General features: G+C 43.8%; 1 protein-coding gene across 2 annotated transcripts in view; it reads right to left on the reverse strand.

The window, feature by feature from the left end:
* Positions 1-23,408, reverse strand: part of FRMD4B (FERM domain containing 4B) — a 273,299-nt gene that overhangs the window by 137,342 nt on the left and 112,549 nt on the right. The window lies entirely within an intron of this gene.

Genomic DNA, 23,408 nt, shown 5'->3' on the forward strand with positions numbered 1-23,408 from the left:
GTCTCGAATCCCAGTCAGCTGCGATTTCCCCTCAAGGTCTTTCAAGACGGTGCCTGCCCTCCCAGTGTGCAATCACTGGGAACTTCTTTTTTCACTAACAACCAACCATTCTCCTAGCTTCTAGGAAGCATGTAGGACATGTCACACGAGTGCTAAGCACTTCATGTGGGTAGTATCTTCCTTCATGCTGTGAACAACCCTAGGAGGAAGAAGTTTTATTGTTGAGATTTTATAGGTGGCAAAACTGAAGGGCAGAGAGGTTCAGTAACTTGTCTAGGGTCATGTTGCTGTGACCTGGGGTAGAATCTCAGGACCATTAGTCGTATCAAAGTAGGACTCTTGGGCGTCCCTTGCAGGTTCACTGGGACTGGAGTAGGAAAACGAGAGACAGTAAGTAAGGAAAAAGCACCCGTGGCATAAAAGAAGCAGAAGAGGAAAGGAAAATGGGCCGGGGTGGGGAGAGTGATAAAGAAGGGGAGAATTCAGTTAACCAAATATGAAATTGAGTAGCTGAGTAATCTGCCTTAGAAAAAATGTTAGTAAGTAACTGTTGCGGTGGGCTGGCTCTTTCCAGAGACCTTTCTTTTATTTACATGGGCCTTTTAAATTCTCTCATGACAACCCTGTGAGGTAGATTCCAATCCTGCTTCACTGTGTAGGTGAGAAAATTGAGGTTCAGAGAAGGTAACTGACGGACCCCAGCCCACAGGTCTCCACTAGGTCGAAGAGCTAGAAGGAGGCAGAGTAGGACTTAAATTCAGGCATCTGATTCGCAGTTTGCCCTGCATGGCCGTGTTGCACGACTTCTGTTACAACGTTATTTCCCACCCATTTGTCTTTTGCTTTTTTAGAAGTATTTATTTATTTATCTATCTATTTATTTATTTTTGGCTGCGTTGGGTCTTCATTGCTGTGTGCGAGCTTTCTCTAGTTGCGGTGAGCGGGGGCTACTCTTCATTGCAGTGCGCGGGCTTCTCATTGTGGTGGCTTCTCTTGTTGCAGAGCACCGGCTCTAGTCGCACAGGCTTCAGTAGTTGTGGCTCGCGGGCTCAGTAGTTGTGGCTCACGGGCTGTAGAGCTCAGGCTCAGTAGTTGTGGCACACGGGCTTCAGTAGTTGTGGCTCGCGGGCTGTAGAGCTCAGGCTCAGTAGTTGTGGCACACGGGCTTCAGTAGTTGTGGCTCGCAGGCTCTAGAGCGCAGGCTCAGTGGTTGTGGCGCATGGGCTTAGTTGCTCCCTGGTATGTGGGATCTTCCTGGACCAGGGCTCGAACTCGTGTCCCCTGCATTGGAAGGCGGATTCTTAACCACTGCGCCGCCAAGGAAGCCCCCACCTATTAGTCTTATATATTAAATCACACATAGCTTAGGCATTTTACATATCATCTTGATCACCAAGCATGTTCTGGAAAAGCTTGATCTAGATTCACCAAACCCCAGCTGCTTGGTTCCTGCCACTATCTGAAAGCAAGGCCAGAGGTTTGCAAAGGTTTTCGTAATCACCTTTCCTCGGCTATCTCCTGGCCATACACTGAAGAAATATGGGCGGCCGCTAAAAACGTTGTCTATGTGTTTGTTAATTACCTCCAGTGAGGATCAGGATGGAATTAACCCCTGCCTCTTGTGCTGCCAGCCCTGTCCTGCTTATGTGAACACTCTGGGTGCAGGATGATTACCTATCGGTTAGGTGGCTGCCCGGGCCTAACTCTGTTATTCTAGTCTTAAGATGCAGTCTAGCACACAGTGCAATTAATTCAATGTGGAGAAGCTCTGGATCGTGTGTTCATTCATTCACTCAGCCAATATTTACCGAGCACCTCCTAAATGCGAGCACTGTTCTCGATACTAATATATATTTGCAAATGAGGTCCACAGGGCACTGTCTCTGGAGCCTGTCCTACAGTGGGATTTCTCAACGTTGGCACTACTGACATTTGAGGCCAGATAATTCTTTGCTCGGGGGGGTGCCCTTGTGCATTGTAGGATGTTTAGCAGCATCCCTGCCTCTACCCAACAGATGCCAGTACTCCCTCCCTCCTTGTGACAACCAAATGTCTCCAGACCCTGCTGAATGTCTCCCGGAGGACAAAATCATCCCTGGTTGAGAACAACTGCTCTAGAGATAAGGAGAAGAAAAGAACAATGGTGGTAGGGTAGGGATAGCTTAGAAGTTTGGGAATGACATGTACACAAGGCTATATTTAAAACAGATAACCAACAAGGACCTACTGTATAGCACAGGGAATTCTGCTCAATATTCTGTAATAACCTAAATGGGAAAAGAATTTGAAAAAGACTAGATACATGTATATGTATAACTGAATCACTTTGCGTACACCTGAAACTAACACAACGTTGTTTGTTGTTTCTTCGTGTTTTAAAAAATACTTATTTATGTAGGCTGCACCACGTCGTAGTTGCCGTTCGTGGGATCCTCGTTGTGGCATGCAGGATCTCCAGTTGCCATGCAGGATCTTTTATTGCGGCATGCGGACTTCCTAGTTGCGGCATGCGAACTCTTGGTTGTGGCACACACACGGGATCTAGTTCCCCGATCAGGGATCGAACCTGGGCCCCCTGCACTGGGAGCGCATAGTCCTACCCACTGGACCACCAGGGAAGTCTCTCACGCAACACTGTTAATCAATTATACTCCAATATAAAATTTAAAAAAAAACAATTAAACAAGGTATTTTCAGATAAGAATAGGGCTCTCAAATAGCTCAACTGGCAATGCAGTTAAGTTCTGAGCACGTGCAAAATGCACTTCGAAACTCACTTCTTACCCAGGAAGCACGAGACTTCAGGAAGTGGATGAGGAGAACTTAAATTGGACCACTGCTCTTGACGGGTGGCTCCCAGGAGAGACTGGAGGGATAACCCTGTTTTCTGGATGTTAGCATACAACTGCTAGCCCCCTTTCTGCCTGGCAGAGGCTGGAGAAAAGCAAACAAGAAAAGCTATTTCTGTGGCTTCAGCATCAACCTGGCAAGCAATTTCAGTCAACTTTAGCAGACATTCCCTGGGGAAGGCATTCTCATAAAAGACAATCCCTTATCAGATCATCTCCTGATCTCATAAGGCTGGTGAAAAGAAAAGCCAGGTTTGAAAGAGAGAAAGGGAGAGAGAGAGAGAAAGAGAGAGAGAGAGAGAGAAAGGGAACAACTTATTAAGTCTGAAACGGAAGGCCATCAGGAGAAACCAGCCTGGTGTCAATGAGGTGCACACAGGATTTAGAATCAGGAGGCTTGGGTCTGTGTCCCAGCTTTGCCATGTAGCTAAGATTATGGCCTGAAAATCAGAGTCTCTCTCTAAACCTCCATTTCTGTCCCTGTAAAATGGGTAAGAATCAATCTCATTTAGCTTTGTTTGTCTCTTGTATTAATGCAGGTTGAACCTAAAATTTACTTCAGAAGATAGTCATATCACCTGTCATACGCTCAAGTTAATCGGCACAGATTATGTGTTAGGGTCTGTGCTAAGTGCCTGACATACTTTATCAGCCCTACCGTAGTGCAGTGAGTCTTATAATTAGTGGAAATGATTTGTAAGCTGTTGAGTGCTATTATGTTAACTGTACATGGTTATTTTAAGCTGGTTCAACGATTGTTTTTCTTAAGAAAAAAGTTCTGCTGGGTTATTAAGAGGTCAAACTGTCACACTAGAGTTGAAGACTCAAACTGCCAGTTAAACCCTGGAGAGAGCAGGCAACCCAATAGCTGGGGATTAATTCCATTCTGATTTCTCAGTGATAATCAACAGATTAACTCAAATCCACCATTTGGAGCTGCCTGTGTGCACAAAGCTGGGGAAACTCTTGCAAACTCTTGCTCTGTACCTGATTGCCACCAAATGGTGTCCTGGACTAGCTACTCTTGTTTTCACCAACACAAAATGGAAACGAATATATGTTGACTGCCTTGTCTATGTCCTGTGCTTTGGCATACATTTTATCCATTGAATTCTCACAACCATCCTGCCGCGTAGACATTTTCGGCCCTTTGTTTTACACCAAAGAAGCGGAGACCCCAAGAGGTTGAAAGAGACTTGCCCACGGGTCCCAGCTAAGAAGGGGCTGAGCCAGGTTCAAGAAGGAGCTCACCAAAGAACAAGGGGAAAAACAGGTGACATATCTTCATGGCAGCTTCTTCATGGAAGCAGCTGCCATGAAAACAGGGTTCTCTGTATAAATTCGTACTCTGCCTCGTTTTCCAATTAGAAACCCGGATGAGGCACTGATGAGAGACTGTCAAATGTTTATTTTCAGAAAACCATGCAGGATATTTCTGCTTTTTTTTTTTTTCCAGAAAGAAACATCCTCTTTACTTAAAACCAGTCGTTAGGCTGTATTTTTAGGTATCGTGGTACAGTATCGATGAGTCAAAAAAGAAAAGAAAAAATGGGAGGGCACAGACACTGTAAACAGGAAAAGTCACAAAGTGGAACCAAGAAAAGCTGAGAACACAGCCCGTGGGCCATGGGGGATTTTCGTTCTTGTCTGCATTTCAGGTTGACCAGAAAAGAAGTTCTCCGGTCGCCGGGTAGAAAATGGAAATTTTAGCTTCAGTGATTATGCAAGTAGCAGACACCCTGTGGTTTGGAAACTTTTTGCTTTGCCAACTCAGTTTTCTCTTTTCCCGTGAAAAACAGCCTGTAGGAAGGAGCGAAAGTACTGCGTCTTTCAAAAACTTGAAGATAAAAACTTAAAGACAAGCACAGCTCGGGTGGAGGGATTTTAAAAATAAACTACCATACTTGTAATTTAAAGATACTCTGGGTACTGTTTATTCAGTACAGCACACTTGGAAATCTGGACTCAAATATAAGCCATCCACAGAGCAAACAAATCACATATATTGCCCTGAAAGCCTACAAGTGAGCAAAAATTAACTAGAAAATCTAAATCAACTTTACCCTAATTTTAGAGGACACGCTTACTGTCAAGAGTTTTCACGTTTCAGTTTTTTCATCAGCTTGTTAGAATGTCTCTGCTTTATGCTTTTCAAAATCTCTTCGTTCTTTGGGGTTCATGTATAAGGAGAGGCTGAAATAAGTCCTTAGAGAGTTTATAATTAATACAAATGGATTCTACTAGGTCCAGAGTCCTAGCTTGGTTGATAGAAATGTCATATTTGGGTAGAGGATTTAGAAAAGCATTACCAAATAATGAAAACAAAAAAGTCAAACTCATTTGGGCCAATATAGAAAAATTCTTAATGTCCAGGACTCACTTTTCCATCGCAGAACAAACCTTCCCCCACTCAACCTAGATGCTTCTAATACTTGGTGATGAAACTTTAATGTCGCCTAATGCAGGTTGTGTTTTCAAAGAGGATTCAGTCTTTTTTTGAGGCTAACATGGGATTCAAAGATTAAAACAGAGCAAATCATAAACTGGAAGGCCACAGGTCAAGATGAGAGAAATTCGAAATAGGAACCCAAGAACACTTCTGCTTGAGCACCAGGAAACAGAATGAGGAGAAAAGAATACTTTGAGGGAGAGAATGGTGATGTGGAGCCGTCTCCTAACAGCTCATGAGCATCTACTGTCCCATTTTCAAGTTGGTTTTTAAGCACAACCAATATTAAAAATTAAAGTATGTCAACTTAAATCGAAATAAATTACATTAAAAACAAGGGTAATAAATGCTCACTAAACTGGAAATAAATTCATCACTTTCCAATTATTTTACTCCCTTTTACTGTTCTCTTTGCTCTTGAGGTTTTCAACATCTAGTGAATCAGTGAAAGCAATGCTCTTTAATGGTACCTAATGCTCATCTTTCCCCAACTCAGTGTTGTGACCTTGGTAACATGAAGTCGGTCAAGGTGAGAGTATTTACACCATGGAAATTGGCAAATACAACCAATCAGTGCCCTTTTCCCCAAAGAGCTGGTTGTTAACTACTTACCAGCACACCACTGGGGAAGTTCGATGGGAGAAGGAGGTCTGGGGACAGGGTGCTGCTCTGAGCTCTAGGTCAGGATGTTGAAGCCACTGAGAGACCACATGACAAAGAGGAAAGAACAGAGGCTTTGGATCCTGACACAACTGTTCAAAGCTCAGCTGACTTAACTTTCCTAGGACTTATTTATTACATATCTAAAATGGGGCTAATAATGCCTACCAACAGCACAGAGCTTGACGGAGGCCAACATAAACGGGGCTTGTTATACTTTATTATTGTACTTGAAAAAATCCCCAGGGGACAAGCTCATTGCTGAGGTTCTCCTGACCCAGGACTACAACTCACATATCAAATGTTCAGTGTCATTTGCTTTTCCTGTTGTTTTGCTACTGGAATGTAAGTTTCATTTACTGCTGCTTTCCTAGCCCCTAAGACGGTGCCTAGCCCATTGTGGAGCTAAATAAATATGTGTGGAATAAATGAATTTCCCTTCATTTCCAGCTCCTGATCCCCCCCTTTTTTTTTTTTTTGCGGTACGAGGGCCTGTCACTGTTGTGGCCTCTCCCGTTGCAGAGCACAGGCTCCAGACGCGCAGGCTCAGCGGCCATGGCTCACGGGCCCAGCCGCTCCGCGGCATGTGGGATCTTCCCGGACTGGGGCACGAACCCACGTTCCCTGCCTCGGCAGGCGGACTCTCAACCTCTGCGCCACCAGGGTAAGCCCCTGATCCGCTTTTGAGTTTTCTGCCTATTTCTACTGTTAAGGTCCCATCGGCAAGTGAGGGACTCCTCGGCTTCTTCATGGCCAGATTCCAACCAGCTGTGTTGCTGCTATCCTTCTGGAATCTATCAGACCATTGGAACTCTTCTGCTAAAGCGCGCCACCGTGACCTTAAAGCCTCGGTGAAAGACGTTTCCACCTTTTTCATCACAAGCAGAATTGAGCCTGTGTCATTATGCTCTGTCGGCAAGTTTCTCCCCATTTCTATTCCTGCTCTGAAATAATCTCAGTTCCGTTCTGCCCCCGTCAGAAGGGACCAGCCTTGTGAGAGGAAATCTCACCCGACACTTGGGGCTGTAACCAGGGAACCAAATATTTCCCCCTGCGGCCCTGCCTCAGTGTTGTTTCTTACATGTACTCTCATAGAGCAGCATTTCTGAAGGCTGGGGGTGGTGGTGGTGTGGTCCTTTAAAAAAGGATGGCTGCCTCTCGTAAGAGTGGCCTGGATGGTGGATTATGCAAAGTCATTGGAAAGTCATCAATTTCCAGAATTTCTAGTGCTTTTCTGACCATACTTGCTCTAGTCAGGGGGTGTAAATCAGGTTGGAGCCGCCCACTCAGCTACTTGGTTCAGGGCAGTGCTTAGGCGCAGCCCCTCGGAAGTCCGGTGGGCATGATGCCTGATCCTGGTGCTGCCTCGAACTAGCTGGACACTTCAGGGAAGCCACTTACCTTCTTTGAGTAGCTGCTGTAAAATGGGGATAATTTTGCCTAAGTGCAATATAAGCGTCCCATAAGAGGCAGCTCTTACTACATTTTAAAGTATGGTATATTATTTAAGAAGTGTGATGGTCAAGACCATAGGCTCTGGCGTTAGTCAGACTTGGGTTCAAATCCCAGCTCTCCTCTGTAGCACCTGTTGGTCTTACACAGATACTTCACTTCTCTTGAGCCTTGGTTTCCTCACCTGAAAACAGGGATAATAATAGCACCCCCCTGCCCAGGGCTGGGAGGGTCACATGAGATAATATACATAAAATGCTTAGCAGAGTGTACACTTTACAAATGGTAATAACATGTAATATTATTATACTTTTCACTAATAAAAACCAGGTAATTGCTACAGGCCCCTTCAGTGTGGGTGTTCTCAAAGGCCATGTTCAGGTACTGAGCAGGTGGTGGGCAGGTTCTTTTCTGTCCCTGAACTCTACAGAAGAGAAGGAAGCAAGAAGCTCCAGCCATGTATAAACTTGTTCTGAACGTTTCAATTAGTAATAATATCACCTTGGCTGTCTGGAGTGCTTTAAACTTCCAAAGTGCCTTGGCCTCTATTTCTCCTTTGAAACTTTACAGCAAGTTTTGATGTGGCAGAAGTGTCATATCCCTATTTTTCTCTGTTAATTCATATCCTTCTCATACTTCAATTGAAGTATATCTGATTTATAATATTATGTTAGTTTCAGATGCATGGCACAGTGAGTCATTATTTTTGCAGATTATACTCCATTTGTCATATCCATATTTTACAGATGAGGCCATGAAGGCTCAAAGAAGGGAAGTGACTTGTCTGTGGTCACACAGCTAGACAGAGCCAGATGTAGACTTCCTTCTTTGTACTGCCCCACACCATCTCCTGGCCCTTATGAGAGTATTCACGAAAAAATTAAAGTTAAAAGAAAAAACAAAACTAAAATATAAGCCAGCTCCTGCCTGCATGCTTCCTCCTGTGCATTTTACAGTAGGAAGGCTCCCAGGACATTGAATTAGAATTGTAAAAGAGGATGCAGTGCTCCCAACCCAGGGGTGCTCTGGGGAACCTGCAGTGCTCCGTCAGCAGGGTCCTGCTGCCTTGAGCACTCACCTTGTCAGTCCCTGAAGCCTTTTTTTTTTTTTTTTTTTCGGTACATGGGCCTCTCTCACTGTTGTGGCCTCTCCCGTTGCAGAGCACAGGCTCCGGACGCGCAGGCTCAGCGGCCATGGCTCATGGGCCCAGCTGCTCCGCGGCATGTGGCATCTTCCCGGACCGGGGCACGAACCCACGTCCCCTGCATCGGCAGGCGGACTCTCAACCACTGCGCCGCCAGGGAAGCCCCTGAAGCCTTTTATTAGACTGAAATCAGTGAAGAGAAAAGCACTTTTAAAGAATTGGAGAATTTTACAATAGCCCTGCAGATAAAAGTCTGAGGGGAATGATGAGGAGTCAGACTTGGGAAGATCTGGAAAAATAACATTCCAGACAGAGGCCCAAGAAGTGCAAAGGCCCTGGGGCAGGAATCGGCTTCATTTGTCACACAACTTTATTTTCATGATTACACTCTTAAGGAGCTTCTCTAGACATTTAATTTTCCTCTTATGTCCTCCTCCCTCATGAAATTTTAATATCACAGATATACTGTATATCTACTGGGTAGAGTTGAGCTTCTGAATTCCACAAACTACTGTAATATCAGAGGTTTTAATGTTTGCCCCCAAGAACCAATTTTCATCCTCCTGGAGTAAAGCTGTCCCACTGAGAATGCACAGTTTAAGAAAAAAATAGCAGCAAATGTGGCTGGAGCTTGGCACCAAAAGGGAGACTACAGTAGACAAGGTCAGGGGATTAATGAGGGGCTCATGAGTGGTCCTCAAAGTGTGGTTCCTGGACTCACAGTGTCAGTATTAACTGCAGCTCGCTAGGAATGTGGAGTGGCGACCAACCATCTGTGTTTTAGCGAGCCGTCCAGGTCACTCTGTTGCATGCTGAAGTCTGAAAACCCCTAGGCTATATCAGGAGTTAGGAGTATGGGTCCTATTGCAAAGGCAGTGGGAGGCCATTGGAGGCTCTTAGGCAAGGGGGAAACAAGATCGGGGGACATTTGTAAAGGATAACTCTGGTTCCTATCAGGAGATGAGACTGGGAGTGGGGTGGCAAAAATCAAAGAGAGAGAGAGAGAATGACAAGACTGTTGCATTGGTCCTCATCCATAAAATGGACATACACATATGACCAACTTTACCAGCTTGTTGTGAGGGTTAAATGAGTACTTGTCAAGAACTTGGCACAGTGCTTGGCACTGAGTGACTATTACTTATAAAAAATACCAAAACTATTCTGTTTTACTCTTAATTCTCTCTCCAAACTCCTATTGGTTAATATCCAGATTCCCCCACTCCCTTCAGATCCCTCTGTTTTTGCCCGTGTTACCAATTTAGCCGGCGGGCGGGTAACATATCTCTGTGGGCTGGTAAATCTGTAACATGTTTACAAGGCTACTTCAGGTCATGGTGAAGGTCCACAGTGTTCTATTTAGTTTCCTTTCTTTTTCATTTTTCCTATGAGATTCAATGTTGGCCTAGAAAATGAAACTTCATGTAAAATCTGAGTTTTAGAATCAGTTCTATCATTAACTTTGGACAGTTTTTGCATCTGTAAAATAGGAAGTGAGATCCGCAGGGTTAAGCACGCACCTGGGCATCAGGCAACCCAGGATGCAAGACCTGACTCTGACAATTAGCTGGTGGGACTCTGGGCCAGTCAGTTAACCCCTGTAAATCGGTTTCTTTATCTGAAAAATATCGATAGTAACAGTGTCTAACTCATGGAGTTGGGGCTGAAACACTAGAACGGGTAGAAAGAGCCCAACACAGCACCTGCCATTCTGTTAGCCACGATGAATAATGATGACAGTTGAACCTGCTACAGGCGCAGTGTGGCCACATGGACCACTAAGAAAAATGTAATTCTGCAGGTCCCAGAAAAGGCGGAAAACATATGCGCTTGGAAAAGACATCAGTGGGACAGACTGATGACACAGATAAAACATCCTCCAGCAGGATGCTTTGTGCATACACAAAGGTAAATGGATCTGGAATAATCTAGCCAGATCAGGAGAACTTCCCTCCATGTGTCCATCTCACAGGAATGGGAGGTTCCCGAGAGGGTCTTCTTGACCGAGGGAGTCTAGCTTTGGAGCTGACCTGATTCAACTGGAAGAAAAGCTTCCATCACCCATGCGGCCCACCTCGTCCTGCACCGCCTGCTCCCTGCCCACCCTTCCCCTGGTCTTGCACTCCTTTCCCTTTTGCTCTCTGGGCTCCAGCCACACTGGTCTTCTTCTAGCTCTTCTTCGTATGATCTCCGTCCCACCTCAAAGCATGAGGGCATTTGGAAAGTGCCTGGCTAAACCAATTTACCCTTAAAAACACAGATTAAAAGTGAGTCTCTCATAGAAGCCATTGTGTAGTTGTTAGGAGTGAAGACTCCGAACTCAGATCACCCGGGGTTCAAATCCTGACTTAGACGTTTTGCTAGTGGCACCACGTGGGCAAATGACCTCATCTCTTTGTTACTCTGTTACCTGATCTGCGTAATGGAAACAGCACTGGTGCCTTGCTATGAGCTTTGAATAAGCTGATTCACAGAGTGTGTGGAATAGCCATGGGCTCCATAACTCTTACTCTGAGCGTTATGCGTTCTTTTAGCTCTCTAAACTGCTCTTCCGCAGCACTTTACGCAACTGTAATTAAAGAATGATGTACTTTGTTATATAATATCTGCCTCCAGGGACCCTATCTGTCTTCTTAATCCCTGGACCCCCGAGCTTATCGCTGGCACCTTGCAAAAGCAGCTGCTCGATAAATGTCTATTGGATGAAAAAATGGAGTTGCTTATTCATTTTTTAAAAACTGAGACCACAACGGGGACTTCTTGTTTCATATAAAACATTTAAAAGCTATCACGAGTTGATGCGTAGTTTCCTTTAAAAGCAAGGAAAAAAGAATAATGCAAAGTAAGAGCTGTGGCATGTTGGACCTCAGCACTTGTTCTAATAAAGAGGGGTGCCTGCACTTGAGGTGAGCGCTTGGTGACGTGCGCGGTTACTACGAACAAGCTCCCAATGCTGCAACTCAAATATAGTGGTTACTGCGAAACCTCTGCAGATTTTCAGATGACTCCCTAAAGCCAGGTGACTGTTCTAATGGTGAACAGAGCAATTACTTACAGGTCCCACTAGAGTCACCTTACTCTCAACACAAGGCCAAGTACCAAGAGGGTGCCTGCCTCACCCACACCCCCATTGTTGGTAGAGGCATAACTCCTCTCCGACGAGCAGTATAAACAGCTACGGAGGAGGAGGTGGCAGGACTTGCTCTTACGTTCTAAATACCTTCTATGGAGCCCGTGTCGATTCCAGGATCACACACATCTAGAGGGTTCAAATAAGGTTAAGTGCTAACGAGTTCCAAAAAGCTCATTTCTCGGTGTCACGCACAGAGGCCAGCTAGTTTCTCACCATTTCTCTGAAAGATACATACATTTATTCCATTTCCTCAGCTGGGATACAGGAGCTCTTACAAGTCTATTAGTGCTGGTAGAGGAGTTTGCAAACAACTTCCTCCAAAGTATAAACAAAACGTGCGTGTGAGAATCTTTCCAGGAAGACTTTGTATAACTTCTGTCAGATTTATATTCTGGGTCCACGTCCTTAAAATGGTTTAGAGGGCTTCCCTGATGGCGCAATGGTTGGGAGTCTGCCTGCCGATGCAGGGGGCACGGGTTCGTGCCCTGGTCCGGGAGGATCCCACATGCCGTGGAGCGGCTGGGCCCGTGAGCCATGGCCACTGAGCCTGCGCGTCCAGAGCCTGCGCTCCGCAACGGGAGAGGCCGCAGCAGTGAGAGGCCCGCGTACCGCAAAAAAAAAAAAAATGGTTTAGAACTAGATCCTTAAAATGATAAACACTTGACCTCAAACCCAAGACGGAAGTCTGCAAGAGACATACTGCAGTTGATTACTTATTTGTGAACTTGTGCCCAGTGAAATACAGACAAATGTCTGCAGGGTCAAGAGATCTCATGTGTCCAAAAGGACGGAAGGCTGATGGATACCCTGACAGTGACAAGATGTGGGGTAATGAATAACTGATTCACACTGATGCTATCATGAGCATGAAGGGCCCTGAAAAAAATTACCCATTCATTACTTTGAATACTCAGTCTTCTGGTGGTGTTTACATATTTTCATATGTATGTACCCTTGTTTTTATTTGCTGTACTTGGGATAGACGTATAATAATGTTACTTAATAATATTAATTGCCCAGGCTTCCCTTGTGGCGCAGTGGTTAAGAACCCGCCTGCCAATGCAGGGGTCACAGGTTCGAGCCCTGGTCTGGGAAGATCCCACATGCCGCGGAGCAACTAAGCCCGTGTGCCACAACTACTGAGCCTGCGCTCTACAGCCCGTGAGCCACAACTACTGAGCCTGCGCTCTAGAGCCCGCGAGCCACAACTACTGAAGCCCACGTGCCTAGAGCCCGTGCTCCGCAGCAAGAGAAGCCACTGCAATGAGAAGCCCACGCACCACAGCTACAGAAAGCCCGCACACAGCAACAAAGACCCAACGCAGCCAAAAATTAATTAATTAATTTAAAATATATATATTAATTGCCATTTACTATGTGCGTCTTCAGTGCCAGAGGCCAGCTCTAATCCCCTCAACAACCTAATAAGGTCATTTCAACTGTGCCTGTCATAGGCCAGAGGGGGTCACTCAGTTCACAAGCAAGATTTATGTGCTAAGACTCCTGCCACTTCCTCTCCCTCTTTCATTTGGATTGAGCCTACCAAAAACGGAACCTTTACCAGTGGACTCCTGAATGCTTTACAGTGTCACTGTTCACTGGAATTGACATTGTTCCATTTCTACCTAAGAACACCCGTCAGTTTAATCCTTTGACCTCAAATCATATTAATTACATTCCACTACTCACAGCCATTTTATGTCAACAGCTTTTCCACCCCCCAAGAGTGAGCAGTAGATGAACTAAAAGTCAAGCTTGGAAGAGCTACTGAGACTCACTGGAGAGCTCCAGTTTGCACTCCCCCACTGGACGGAGCTTCACATAGTGGCTGCATCTCATTCACCTTTGTAAGCCTGAGCCTGGCACACAGGTGGCGCAAGACACACCCAGGAAGTATGTGTTGACTTCTAAGGAATTTGGAATCCAAGGAGCAGTGTCAAATTTCAATACAAGAGGTGTATCCGTGACCCACAAAGTCTGGATTTCTTCCTGGATAGCATCTCCATGTCTGATTTCAGTTTGCAGCTTGGGGAATTTCTCCATTTCCAACTTTGCCTTCTTCCCATTGCTGCTACTCACAGGCTGTCCCTGGCTCTACCGGCATCTGAGTCATATAGTCCATGCCCTGAATCCCTTTTTGTGAAAAGGAATATATCAGTGGAAAGGAAGAAAGAGGGGAGAGAAGAAGGAAAAGGGGAGGAAAAGAGGAAAGAAGAGAGGGAACGGGTGGCTAGCAGAGAGGGAGAGACAGCTGCAACTGATCTGTAAAGAACCTGTAGCGACTTCAATTAAAGTTTGAGCATTTCGAAACTGAAAAGGGGCCTCAGCACGAGACTAACTTCTTCACCCACAAATGTGGCTTTGGAGGCCTGGATAGGAAAAATCAGCTCTCCAAGGCCATAGACCTTATCAGTAAGGGGCAGACTTAGACCTGGAATCCAGTCCTCTCTCTCACACTGCTCTTCAGATAAAGATTTCGTATTGTGGAAGGTCAGCTTCTGGACTAACCTCATTCCTGACTGGAAAAACGGAATATAAATACCTCTAATAGAAAGGGTGGTGTACAGTCAAATCTTGAAAAAACGGGTACAAACTCTGCTGACTTGTTCATTCTAACTTGCAAGGATAGAAGAAAACCAAAAGAGAAATAAACCAAGACAAGAGGACAGAAGTGAACATGTACTTTACAGCCCTACCTACAATGGCTTCTTTAAGGAAAAAGAAACACATCTAAAATAAACGGGAAATGTGCCCAATAACATCCTTTGCTTTCACTGCTTTTATTGGAATGATAAACTGTTTGCCTAAACTTGGCAGATTATACTAACATATGTTAATGTATATTTTACCTGTACTCAGCTTTATCTTTCCAGTTTAGAAAAAGTCTTCCATTTAAAAATTTTCATAGTTTTCCAGCATTAAGCAGGAAAATGTCTTAACTGGAGCTTCATGGAATTCAGATCAGGGACAAACAAATGTGTCTCATACTTGAATTATGATGTTGGAACAGGCCTCTACAAAGAGCTAACTAAATATATTCAGGTTCTGACAATATTTTCAAAGCAAAGAGAAAGTATTTTAGTACGTTTTTACCAAGTACTACAGCTTGTTATGACTAGTGACAAGGCTGCTGGTTCTTCTTCTCGGGGTCCTTTGTGTACCTGCGCACTGGTTTCTGCCAGCAGTTGGAAGCAGTCCATAATAAGAAGCAGAGCCTCCTTTGGGATGCAACTTCCACCTTTCTGTTCCAAGACAGAAATGAGTGCATGAGAAGAAACTCATGCTGCATGAACTGCAGAGATGCTAGAAATTAGACAAAGCCATCAGCTGGTCCTAGAGACAGCATTGTGGTGGACACAGCACAGACTCAGGACCCAGGAGAGAGGGCTCTAGCCTGTGCCCTGCCCCTAATGGGATAGGAGAGCTTAGGAAAATTCCTCCACTACTCTGGATTTTCATCTACTCAGTAACAGCATAAGGGGACTGGATGACTCCAAAGTGACTTACAAGGTTTTTTCCAGCCCAAATATTCCACGGCATGAATATATTTAACAATTCTACTCAGGACTTCCCTGGTGGCACGGTGGTTAAGAATCCGCCTGCCAATGTAGGGGACACGGGTTCGAGCCCTGGTCCGGGAAGATCCCACATGCCACAGAGCAGCTAAGCCCGTGTGCCACAAGTACTGAGCCTGTGCTTTAGAGCCCGCGAGCCACAACTACTGAGTCCGCAAGCCACAACTACTGAAGCCAGCGTGCCTGGAGCCCACGCTCCACAACAAGAGAAGCCACCGCAATGAGAAGCCCGCGCACCTCAACGAAGGGTAGCCCCTGGTCGCCGCAACTAGAGAAAGCCCGTGTGCAGCCATGAAGACCCAACGCAGCCAAAAATAAAAGTTAATTAATTTTAAAAAATTCTACTCAAATAGTGTTATTAATCCACCACTCATCCCCCACCCTCCACATAGTTATTGAGCACTCTCTCCATGGTGGCGGGGGGCGGTATACTTGACCATAAGAACCTCCATTCCAGTAGTTACCACTTTTCCATGTACTACAAATGACGGATGAAAATAAACGATGCACTGGAACACAGAGAATGTGCCCTGGAGTGGAATTTGGTATGTCTGGGAATATCTTAGATCCTCTGCTAAGAGATGTACTTTTTGATTCCTGAAGGGGCTGCATTACAGAATGGTCTTACTTCTAGCAGGGCTCTATGGCCTGAGTCTAAGAATGGGATCATCTAACACGAGGCTCTGGGTGACCATAATGCCGCTCTGAGAATCCAGGTCAAAGGACTGCATTTTGGATACGATCATGTTCCTTTCTACTCCTTCAGATCATTAGATACCTTTAGACAGGACTGATTTAGAAACAATCGATACATTTCTAAGGACATGCTATTGTGTTAGATTATGACAAGAGGGTCCGATCCCAGACCCTATTGTGATACGTTTGTTTCCCTGACGTTTCTCTTCTCTACCTAATCCTGCCCACTTCCTCCACAGACTTCCTCCTATACCCAAGAGCTTTGCAGCCTCCTGGATGAGACAATTTCCTTTGTTTTCCGAAGTCTACCCAGCTTTTCCTCCCCTCCTCCATCTCCAACATCTACCCATGAGGGGAAAAAAATGGACACACAGAATTGGACATTATGAGTTTAGCATAACCACATCAGAAGGGAGAAAGAAAAAAAAAAGCTTCCCTTTTAATTAGATTGTAGGACTTCCTTTGACAAATCATAAAGGTTTTATGAATTAATTGATAGCCATCCCCAAAGATGGCATTTCTGAGGTCTCTATCTTGAGCCATTGAATTCTGGTCACATAAAGTCCTCATAAACTAGACTGAGGGACAGAATTCAATTTCCCTGCTTCTGTCTCGAGGCAAGACAGGGACGTACATTAAAAGGTCCTTTTAGAAAAGTTACTAATGAGTTCTAGTCCCCCACAGGATCTTTCCTGCCAAATGCTCACAGAAATAGAGATGGCTCCAAAACCACTGTGTTGACGAGATGATTAACAACTGCAAATCTCAAAGCATTTTCATGCTGCTTACTGACACCGTTCCTGCCCTTGCCCTGTCCTTTCCACATCCATAAAAGGGCTCAAGTCTTTAAAATTAAAAAAAAAAAGAAAAGAAAGAGAACGGTAGTGGGATGGCGTTAGGGGGAAGGGGTGAGGTGGAATTATACACTGCAACAATAATTACCAAAGTTCTGAAATAAAAGAACAAGAAATGAGTCTTTTAGGACTTTTAGGGGAACAGAGATAACAGTTCAAACAATGACAGGAAAACCCTCCGAAAGATGAGCGTTAAGGACGATCTTCACTGTGGTATCAAACTGGAGGAGATCCAACTCTTTTGGAGAAGGAATAACTCTTTGAAAAGAGCAAAGACAAACATTTCTTGGAGTTTCCTTTTTTGCAAGTTGGGTTCTGAAATATTAGTACGTAAGTTCGTCCACCCCCCGTATAACATTAAAATCTGCCCTCAATTCACTAAGAAATGCCAGGAAGAGCTCAAGAAGCACCATTATACTGTCTGTAGTCAAAAGATTATAAGAGAAATTGTTCTTACCTCCGAACCATGGTCTCGGCTCATTTAAAGGGACCGGAGAGAACGGGCAGGACGAAGGACACATATATTAAGCACTTGTGATGTGTGTGTGTGTGTGTGTGTGTGTGTGTTTTCTCCAAATATAAGCTGGTGGAAGTAGGGACCTAAAAACCCCGACGCCTTCCGCTGCCATATAATCACAAGGAAATGACCTTACCGTTTGTTGCTTTGATTAGAAACAAAAGGCTTTCAACATGAGTCAGGAGAGCAGTGGGAGAAAAAAAACCCAACAACCCAAAATTTCTGCTATTTTTTTTTTTTTGCCACCTAAAGCTTTTCTTCATAACATGTTTAAAACATATGATGAAATGTTGTTTACTGATAATGCATGATCTGCATTGGATAATAATTCAGAGATGGGCTATGCCATCTAAGAATCCAAACTTCAATTTTGGCTCTTCAATCTTGATACATTCTGAATTTAATGAATACAAACAGAAATGACACTTAACTGTGCTACCCACAGCCATTTTACACCAATAGCTTTTACACTGAGAAGGAAACTCAGAATTCCACGGGACAAACTTCATAAGATCAGTCAGCATCAGTGATGCTAGCCACAAACAGAAAATCCTGGTAAGATGCCTTTGGTCTCGAGAAAGGGTTTATTTCATCATTTGCATTTAACTAAATCACTACTACTGAAATTGCTCAATGGATAGGGAATAATCAAAATCCATTATACTTCAAAGTAAAGCAGAGAGAAAAATATATAACATCCAGTAAAAATAATAAAACCACTTATTAATTTTAGAATGGCTAAGTAAGAGCCTGTGACATGGTACCATGTTTTTCCCACCTGAAAAAAGAATCTTCTGGATTTTTGTGCAAGTGAGTGGTATGGTTAAGAACATGTGTTCTAGAGCCAGACAAACCTGGCATTTTGTAGCTGTATGTTCTTGGGAAAGTTACTTGACCTCTCTGAGAATCCATTTCCTCCTTAGTATATAGGGATAAAAATCCCTATCTTATTAGGGGTGTTGGAGGAAATTAAATGAGATCGTGCATACAAAGCACAAAGAATGTGCCTGGCAGATAGACATATATCATGTATTTAAATAAAAGGTGAGGTGCCCTCCCCCCTACCAAAATCCCTTATCTCTCAAAAATGAGAGAGTAGCTTTATCTTCAAGTCATTTCAAAGACTCCAGTTCCTTTGAACTACAACATACTGTCGGGGGAAGACACAATACTTTGAAAGAGCCTCATTCAATAACAAGTTTGTATGCTTATAAAGATCACTTGATGAAATCAGTAGAAAAGGTGGCAAAGAAGTTAATACAGATTAGGTAGTTATTATAGGCATGTGACTTCACAAGTGGAGGGGCTGAATGTCAGAGCAAACAAGTTACTTAAATATTACTTTATTTTTTATAATTTTTATTTATTTATTTGGTTGCACCCGGTCTTAGTTGCGGCACATGGGCTCCTTAGTTGAAGCAAGCGGGCTCCTTATTTGTGGCACTCGGGCTCCTTAGTTGTGGCACGCGAGCTCTTAGTTGCAGCACGCATGGGGGATCTAGTTCCCCGACCAGGGATAAAACCTGGGCCCTCTGCATTGGGAATGCAGAGTCTTAACACCTGCGCCACCAGGGAAGTTCCAAACATTACTTTAAAAGGCCACACAATAGGTGGTTATGGTGGAAGACCATATATATACACCTCTAGGATGAATGAAAAAGGGGGGGAAAAAAAGTCATGCAATAATACTCCCAGTGAAGTATCATATATGGAGATTGAAAAGTGCTGTACTATTTACAAGAGCCAAACTAAATGTCCGTGGACATATGAATGGATAAAGATGTGGTACATATATAAAATGCAATATTACTCAGCCATAAAAAAGAATGAAATAATGCCATTTGCAGCTACATGGATGGACCAAGAGATTATTATACTGAGCAAAGTAAGTCAGAAAGAGAAAGACAAATATCATATGATATCACTTATATGTGGAATTTAAAATATGACACAAATGAACTTATCTACGAAATAGAAACAGACTCACAGACATAGAGAACACACTTGTGGTTGCCAAGATTGGGGGGCGGGGATTGGGAAGGATGGATTGGGAGTTTGGGATTAACAGATGCAAACTATTATATACAGAATGGATAAACAACCCAAGGTCCTATTGTATAGCACAGGGAACTATATTCAATATCCTGTAATAAACCATAATGGAAAAGAATACGAAAAAAAATACGTATATTTATAACAATCACTTTGCTGTATGCCAGAAACGAACACAACATTGTAAATCAACTATACTTCAATAATAATAAAAAAAAGAACAAGTTCTGTAGCTCAAACAACTTAGGCAGAAGCAAAGATGCTGTGCTTGGGTAAGCCAGAAGGACGATTTAAAGAGGGCCTTTTGTTTCAGGGCCAACACACAGATGCATGTGGAGAGGCTGAAAAAAATTACTTTATAAAGAGGGAAAGTTCAAGACAGCAATCACCCAAATTATTAATCCATAGGACAAATGATCTTAAATATTAGAAGTAAATACTGGACTATTTCATCTACATTGCTAAATTTTTATACATTCAGGTTGGCCTAAAACACTGGTTTTGAATCTTCTTAGTGGGAAGATGAGTGACTTTATATTTGAGGGAACCTTCTATTTAGGTATATATAGCAGGAAAAACTCAATAAATGGTCACTTTTCTCACCAGGTTGAACAGCCTCCTGAGAAAACTAGTGTGACATTTCCAATTTTAAAGTAAGAATTTTTCACTGTCGAAGGACAATCAGAATTTTGATAAATAGTTTCAGAATCGAGGCAACAGAATGGGCTAAAACTAGGAGATCAAGGCCAACATGAAGAACCAGGTGAAGTGACTTGACAGACCAAATACAGGGCTGGGGCAAGGTCAGGGTATGGTTGTGGGAGCACAGGGGAGGATTAAAACTAGATGATCAGAGTAAGTATCTGTTGTTTTTGCCCATCCAAAGTCTGTTTCACTTTTTCTAATCACAGATCCCTGCTTTTCTATGACAGCACCATCCAAATCATTAGGGTGAGCTAACCTCAGGCCCCTATATCAAGGGATAATTAACATGCGATTCAGGAATAACCAATAAAAATACCCGGCCCCAATATTCCCTAGTTATAGGGATGAGGGAAGAAGGGTGTTTGTCTTTGTTCTGGAGTTAAAAAGCTGTTGGGATGAGAGCCTGGGGTACCAGAGTACTTCAGGCCAGACAGAAGTGCTGGAGAGAGACAGACTCCAATGACTGTCTGAATCACTATAATTTCTACTTCTACTTAAGCTAATTTAATTTTTTTTTTAATTGGTTTGCAAACAGAAAGGTCCTATCTAATACAGCAGTTCATGGGAGACATGATAGCTGGAATCAGATACCCTTCATCAGCTGACCAATACTGTTTAACAAGTTGAATGATTATCGACACAGAATTGGGGACCTGGGTGGGAGGCCAAGGTACCGGGGATTCAGCCTTGGTTAGAAGGATAGTTCCTGCAGCACTGGGGCATCAGATAGGAGCTCTGTGGTCACTGCATTAGTTAGGAAGAGGTCCTTTAGAAATGGCATAGAAAGGCCCACACAGGAATAGCAGAAAGTCTCACTCTACATCCAACCTGAAACCACTGCTCTTCCAAATGGCTCTTGCCGGGCAGTCAGACACGGGGCAGGGCTTAACCTGGGATCCAAGAACGCAGACTCAGGGAGCCCTGTTACGGAGTCCCATTGAAAATGAAAAAACAAACAAACAACACCCCCCCCCCAGAAATTAACACAACATTTTAAATCAACTATACTTCAGTGAAATACATTTCTTTTAAAAAAGGGGGAAAAAAAGAAAATGAAATTATATCTCCGGAATAGGTCCAAATGAATGATGGGCATATGTGAAATTACGCCTATAAAGTGCAAATTGTGACACAATTCGCTGATCACTAACTGGTGAGTCTGGATAAGTATATGGTGACTTTGTGGAGGCTTTCACCATCCTGGAAGTGGGACAAGGGGAATAGGTCCATCATTTGGGGGGAAAATATGTGAAAGTGTAGACCAGATTTTTAAAGAAATACAGTCTTAGGAATCTTTACGAGAAGCTTTGCATTTATCACAAAACTATCACTTTCATCATAGAGCACTTCATATACCAAATTAATGCCAGACACACCATAAAATCCCAACAATGTGTTGCAGTTTTCCAAAACTCTGATGGCTGAGCACAGCTCTGAACCACTTGTCATAAACTAAAAGGACAAACTTAAAGACCAGCTCATCTCCTCCTAAATTTAGTGAGGTTTGCATTAAAGAAAAGAATATTTCTGGGCTTCCCTGGTGGCGCAGTGGTTGAGACTCCGCCTGCCGATGCAGGGGACACGGATTCGTGCCCCGCTCTGGGAAGACCCCACATGCCGCGGAGCGGCTGGGCCCGTGAGCCATGGCCGCTGGGCCTGCGCATCCGGAGCCTGTGCTCCGCAACGGGAGAGGCCACAACAGTGAGAGGCCCGCGTACCGCGAAAAAGAAAAAAGAATATTTCTTTCATAACTCCTCATCCTTCTCTAATTCTACTTCTAGAACCAATTCGGTTCTTCCCAAATATTCATGGAGCACCACGGACGTGCAGAAGCCCTGCAAGGGAAATCAAAGGTGAAAACACTACAGTTCTGACCCTCGAAGGATTTACAGCCCAGACTCGGTGTTTCTCAAGGTGAGCAGAGTGATTATCTTACTTTTCACCTCACAGTCAACCCTGCAGTTGAGGAATCATGCATCCTTTTTACACACATGCTGGTTCCTGTTTTCAATCTTTTATCAATCTGGATGCCAGCGCTCCTTGGGTCCCTGATGGTTTTTCTTAGATCTGCATTCATTCCAATAACTATTTTGGGGGTGCCTAATAATAATGGCTGTAAGACCTGCAGAGTCCCACAGGATCCCACGCTCAGAAGGGCACCAACCTTGTTTAATGCTCTGCTGTCTTGTAATTCTTAATACATTTTGAACAAGGGGTCCCACATTTTCAGTCTGCACTGGGTCCTACCAATTATGTAGCTGGTTCTGCTGAGTACCAGGCTAGGTGGTGGGGAAACAGTGATGAAAAGGAGAGACTCCAGAGGGGGGCAAGAAATAAAAAATAAATTAATAAATAAGGTAATTCCAGGTGAGGGTTAAGACCTGTGAAGAAACTAAAGCAGGAGGATGTGATGAAGAGGATGAAGGGACTGGAGACTAAGAAGGAGCCAGACAGGGGAGCTCCCTGGTGGTCTAGTGGTTAGGATTTGGTACTTTCACTGCCATAGCCTGGGTTCACTCCCTGGTCATGGCCAAAAAAAAAAGGAGCCAGCCATGTGGATATCTGGGGGACGAGTTTAGGACCACTTCTGCCTTGTTTGGGGCTATAACACGTGGCACATGGAAATCTCTCAACTCATATTCTGAATGAATAGAACTTCTGTTGAAAAAGGAAGAACACCAAATACAGAAAACAAATTCATAATTTACTAGAATTGGGACAGCACTGCTGAGCGGTAAGGAACATGTGAAGTTTATTTAAGGTCTCCTTCAGGATCACATGTTTCAGCAGTTGGAGGGGGCACACCATGTCCAGGAAAAACAACCCTGATGGAAAAGTCCATTATTCACATTCCCCTTCAGGCAGAAAAAGAGGGAAGTTTCTTGTTCTAGGCGGATTCTCTTGCTTTCCTAACCCAAAACAGAGAAACAGAGGTGAAAAAGTTAAGGAGAAAAGTAGGCATTGTAGGGGGCTCCTTTCTGTTTCACAAGATGAGTGCCATGAGTTTTGACTTGGTTTTTACATAAGGCACGCACAGGTTTTCAGGTCATGGAGATTGTAAAATCTAATCTCACCCCTGTGTTTGGAAATATGAACAGAAAAAGGCTTTGGAAGTTCAGAAGTCATCAAAAATGTTCCAACATTCATTGTAAAGTGCATATATTCATTGTTTTATCTTCTGTTTTAAATGTCACATGCAATAAACGAGCACTCAACAGCCCAAATTTATCGAGCGCTGACTGGTACCAGGTACTACGCCCCGTGCTTTACACAGATTCTTCTTTTATCCTGACAGCAACCCTATGAAGTGGGTACTTGTTCA

The sequence above is a fragment of the Delphinapterus leucas genome, chromosome 10 (genome assembly GCF_059928025.1).
Source record: "Delphinapterus leucas isolate spDelLeu-1000000601 "Yukka" chromosome 10, BTC_Dleu_Yukka2, whole genome shotgun sequence".
Taxonomy (NCBI): Eukaryota; Metazoa; Chordata; class Mammalia; order Artiodactyla; family Monodontidae; genus Delphinapterus; species Delphinapterus leucas.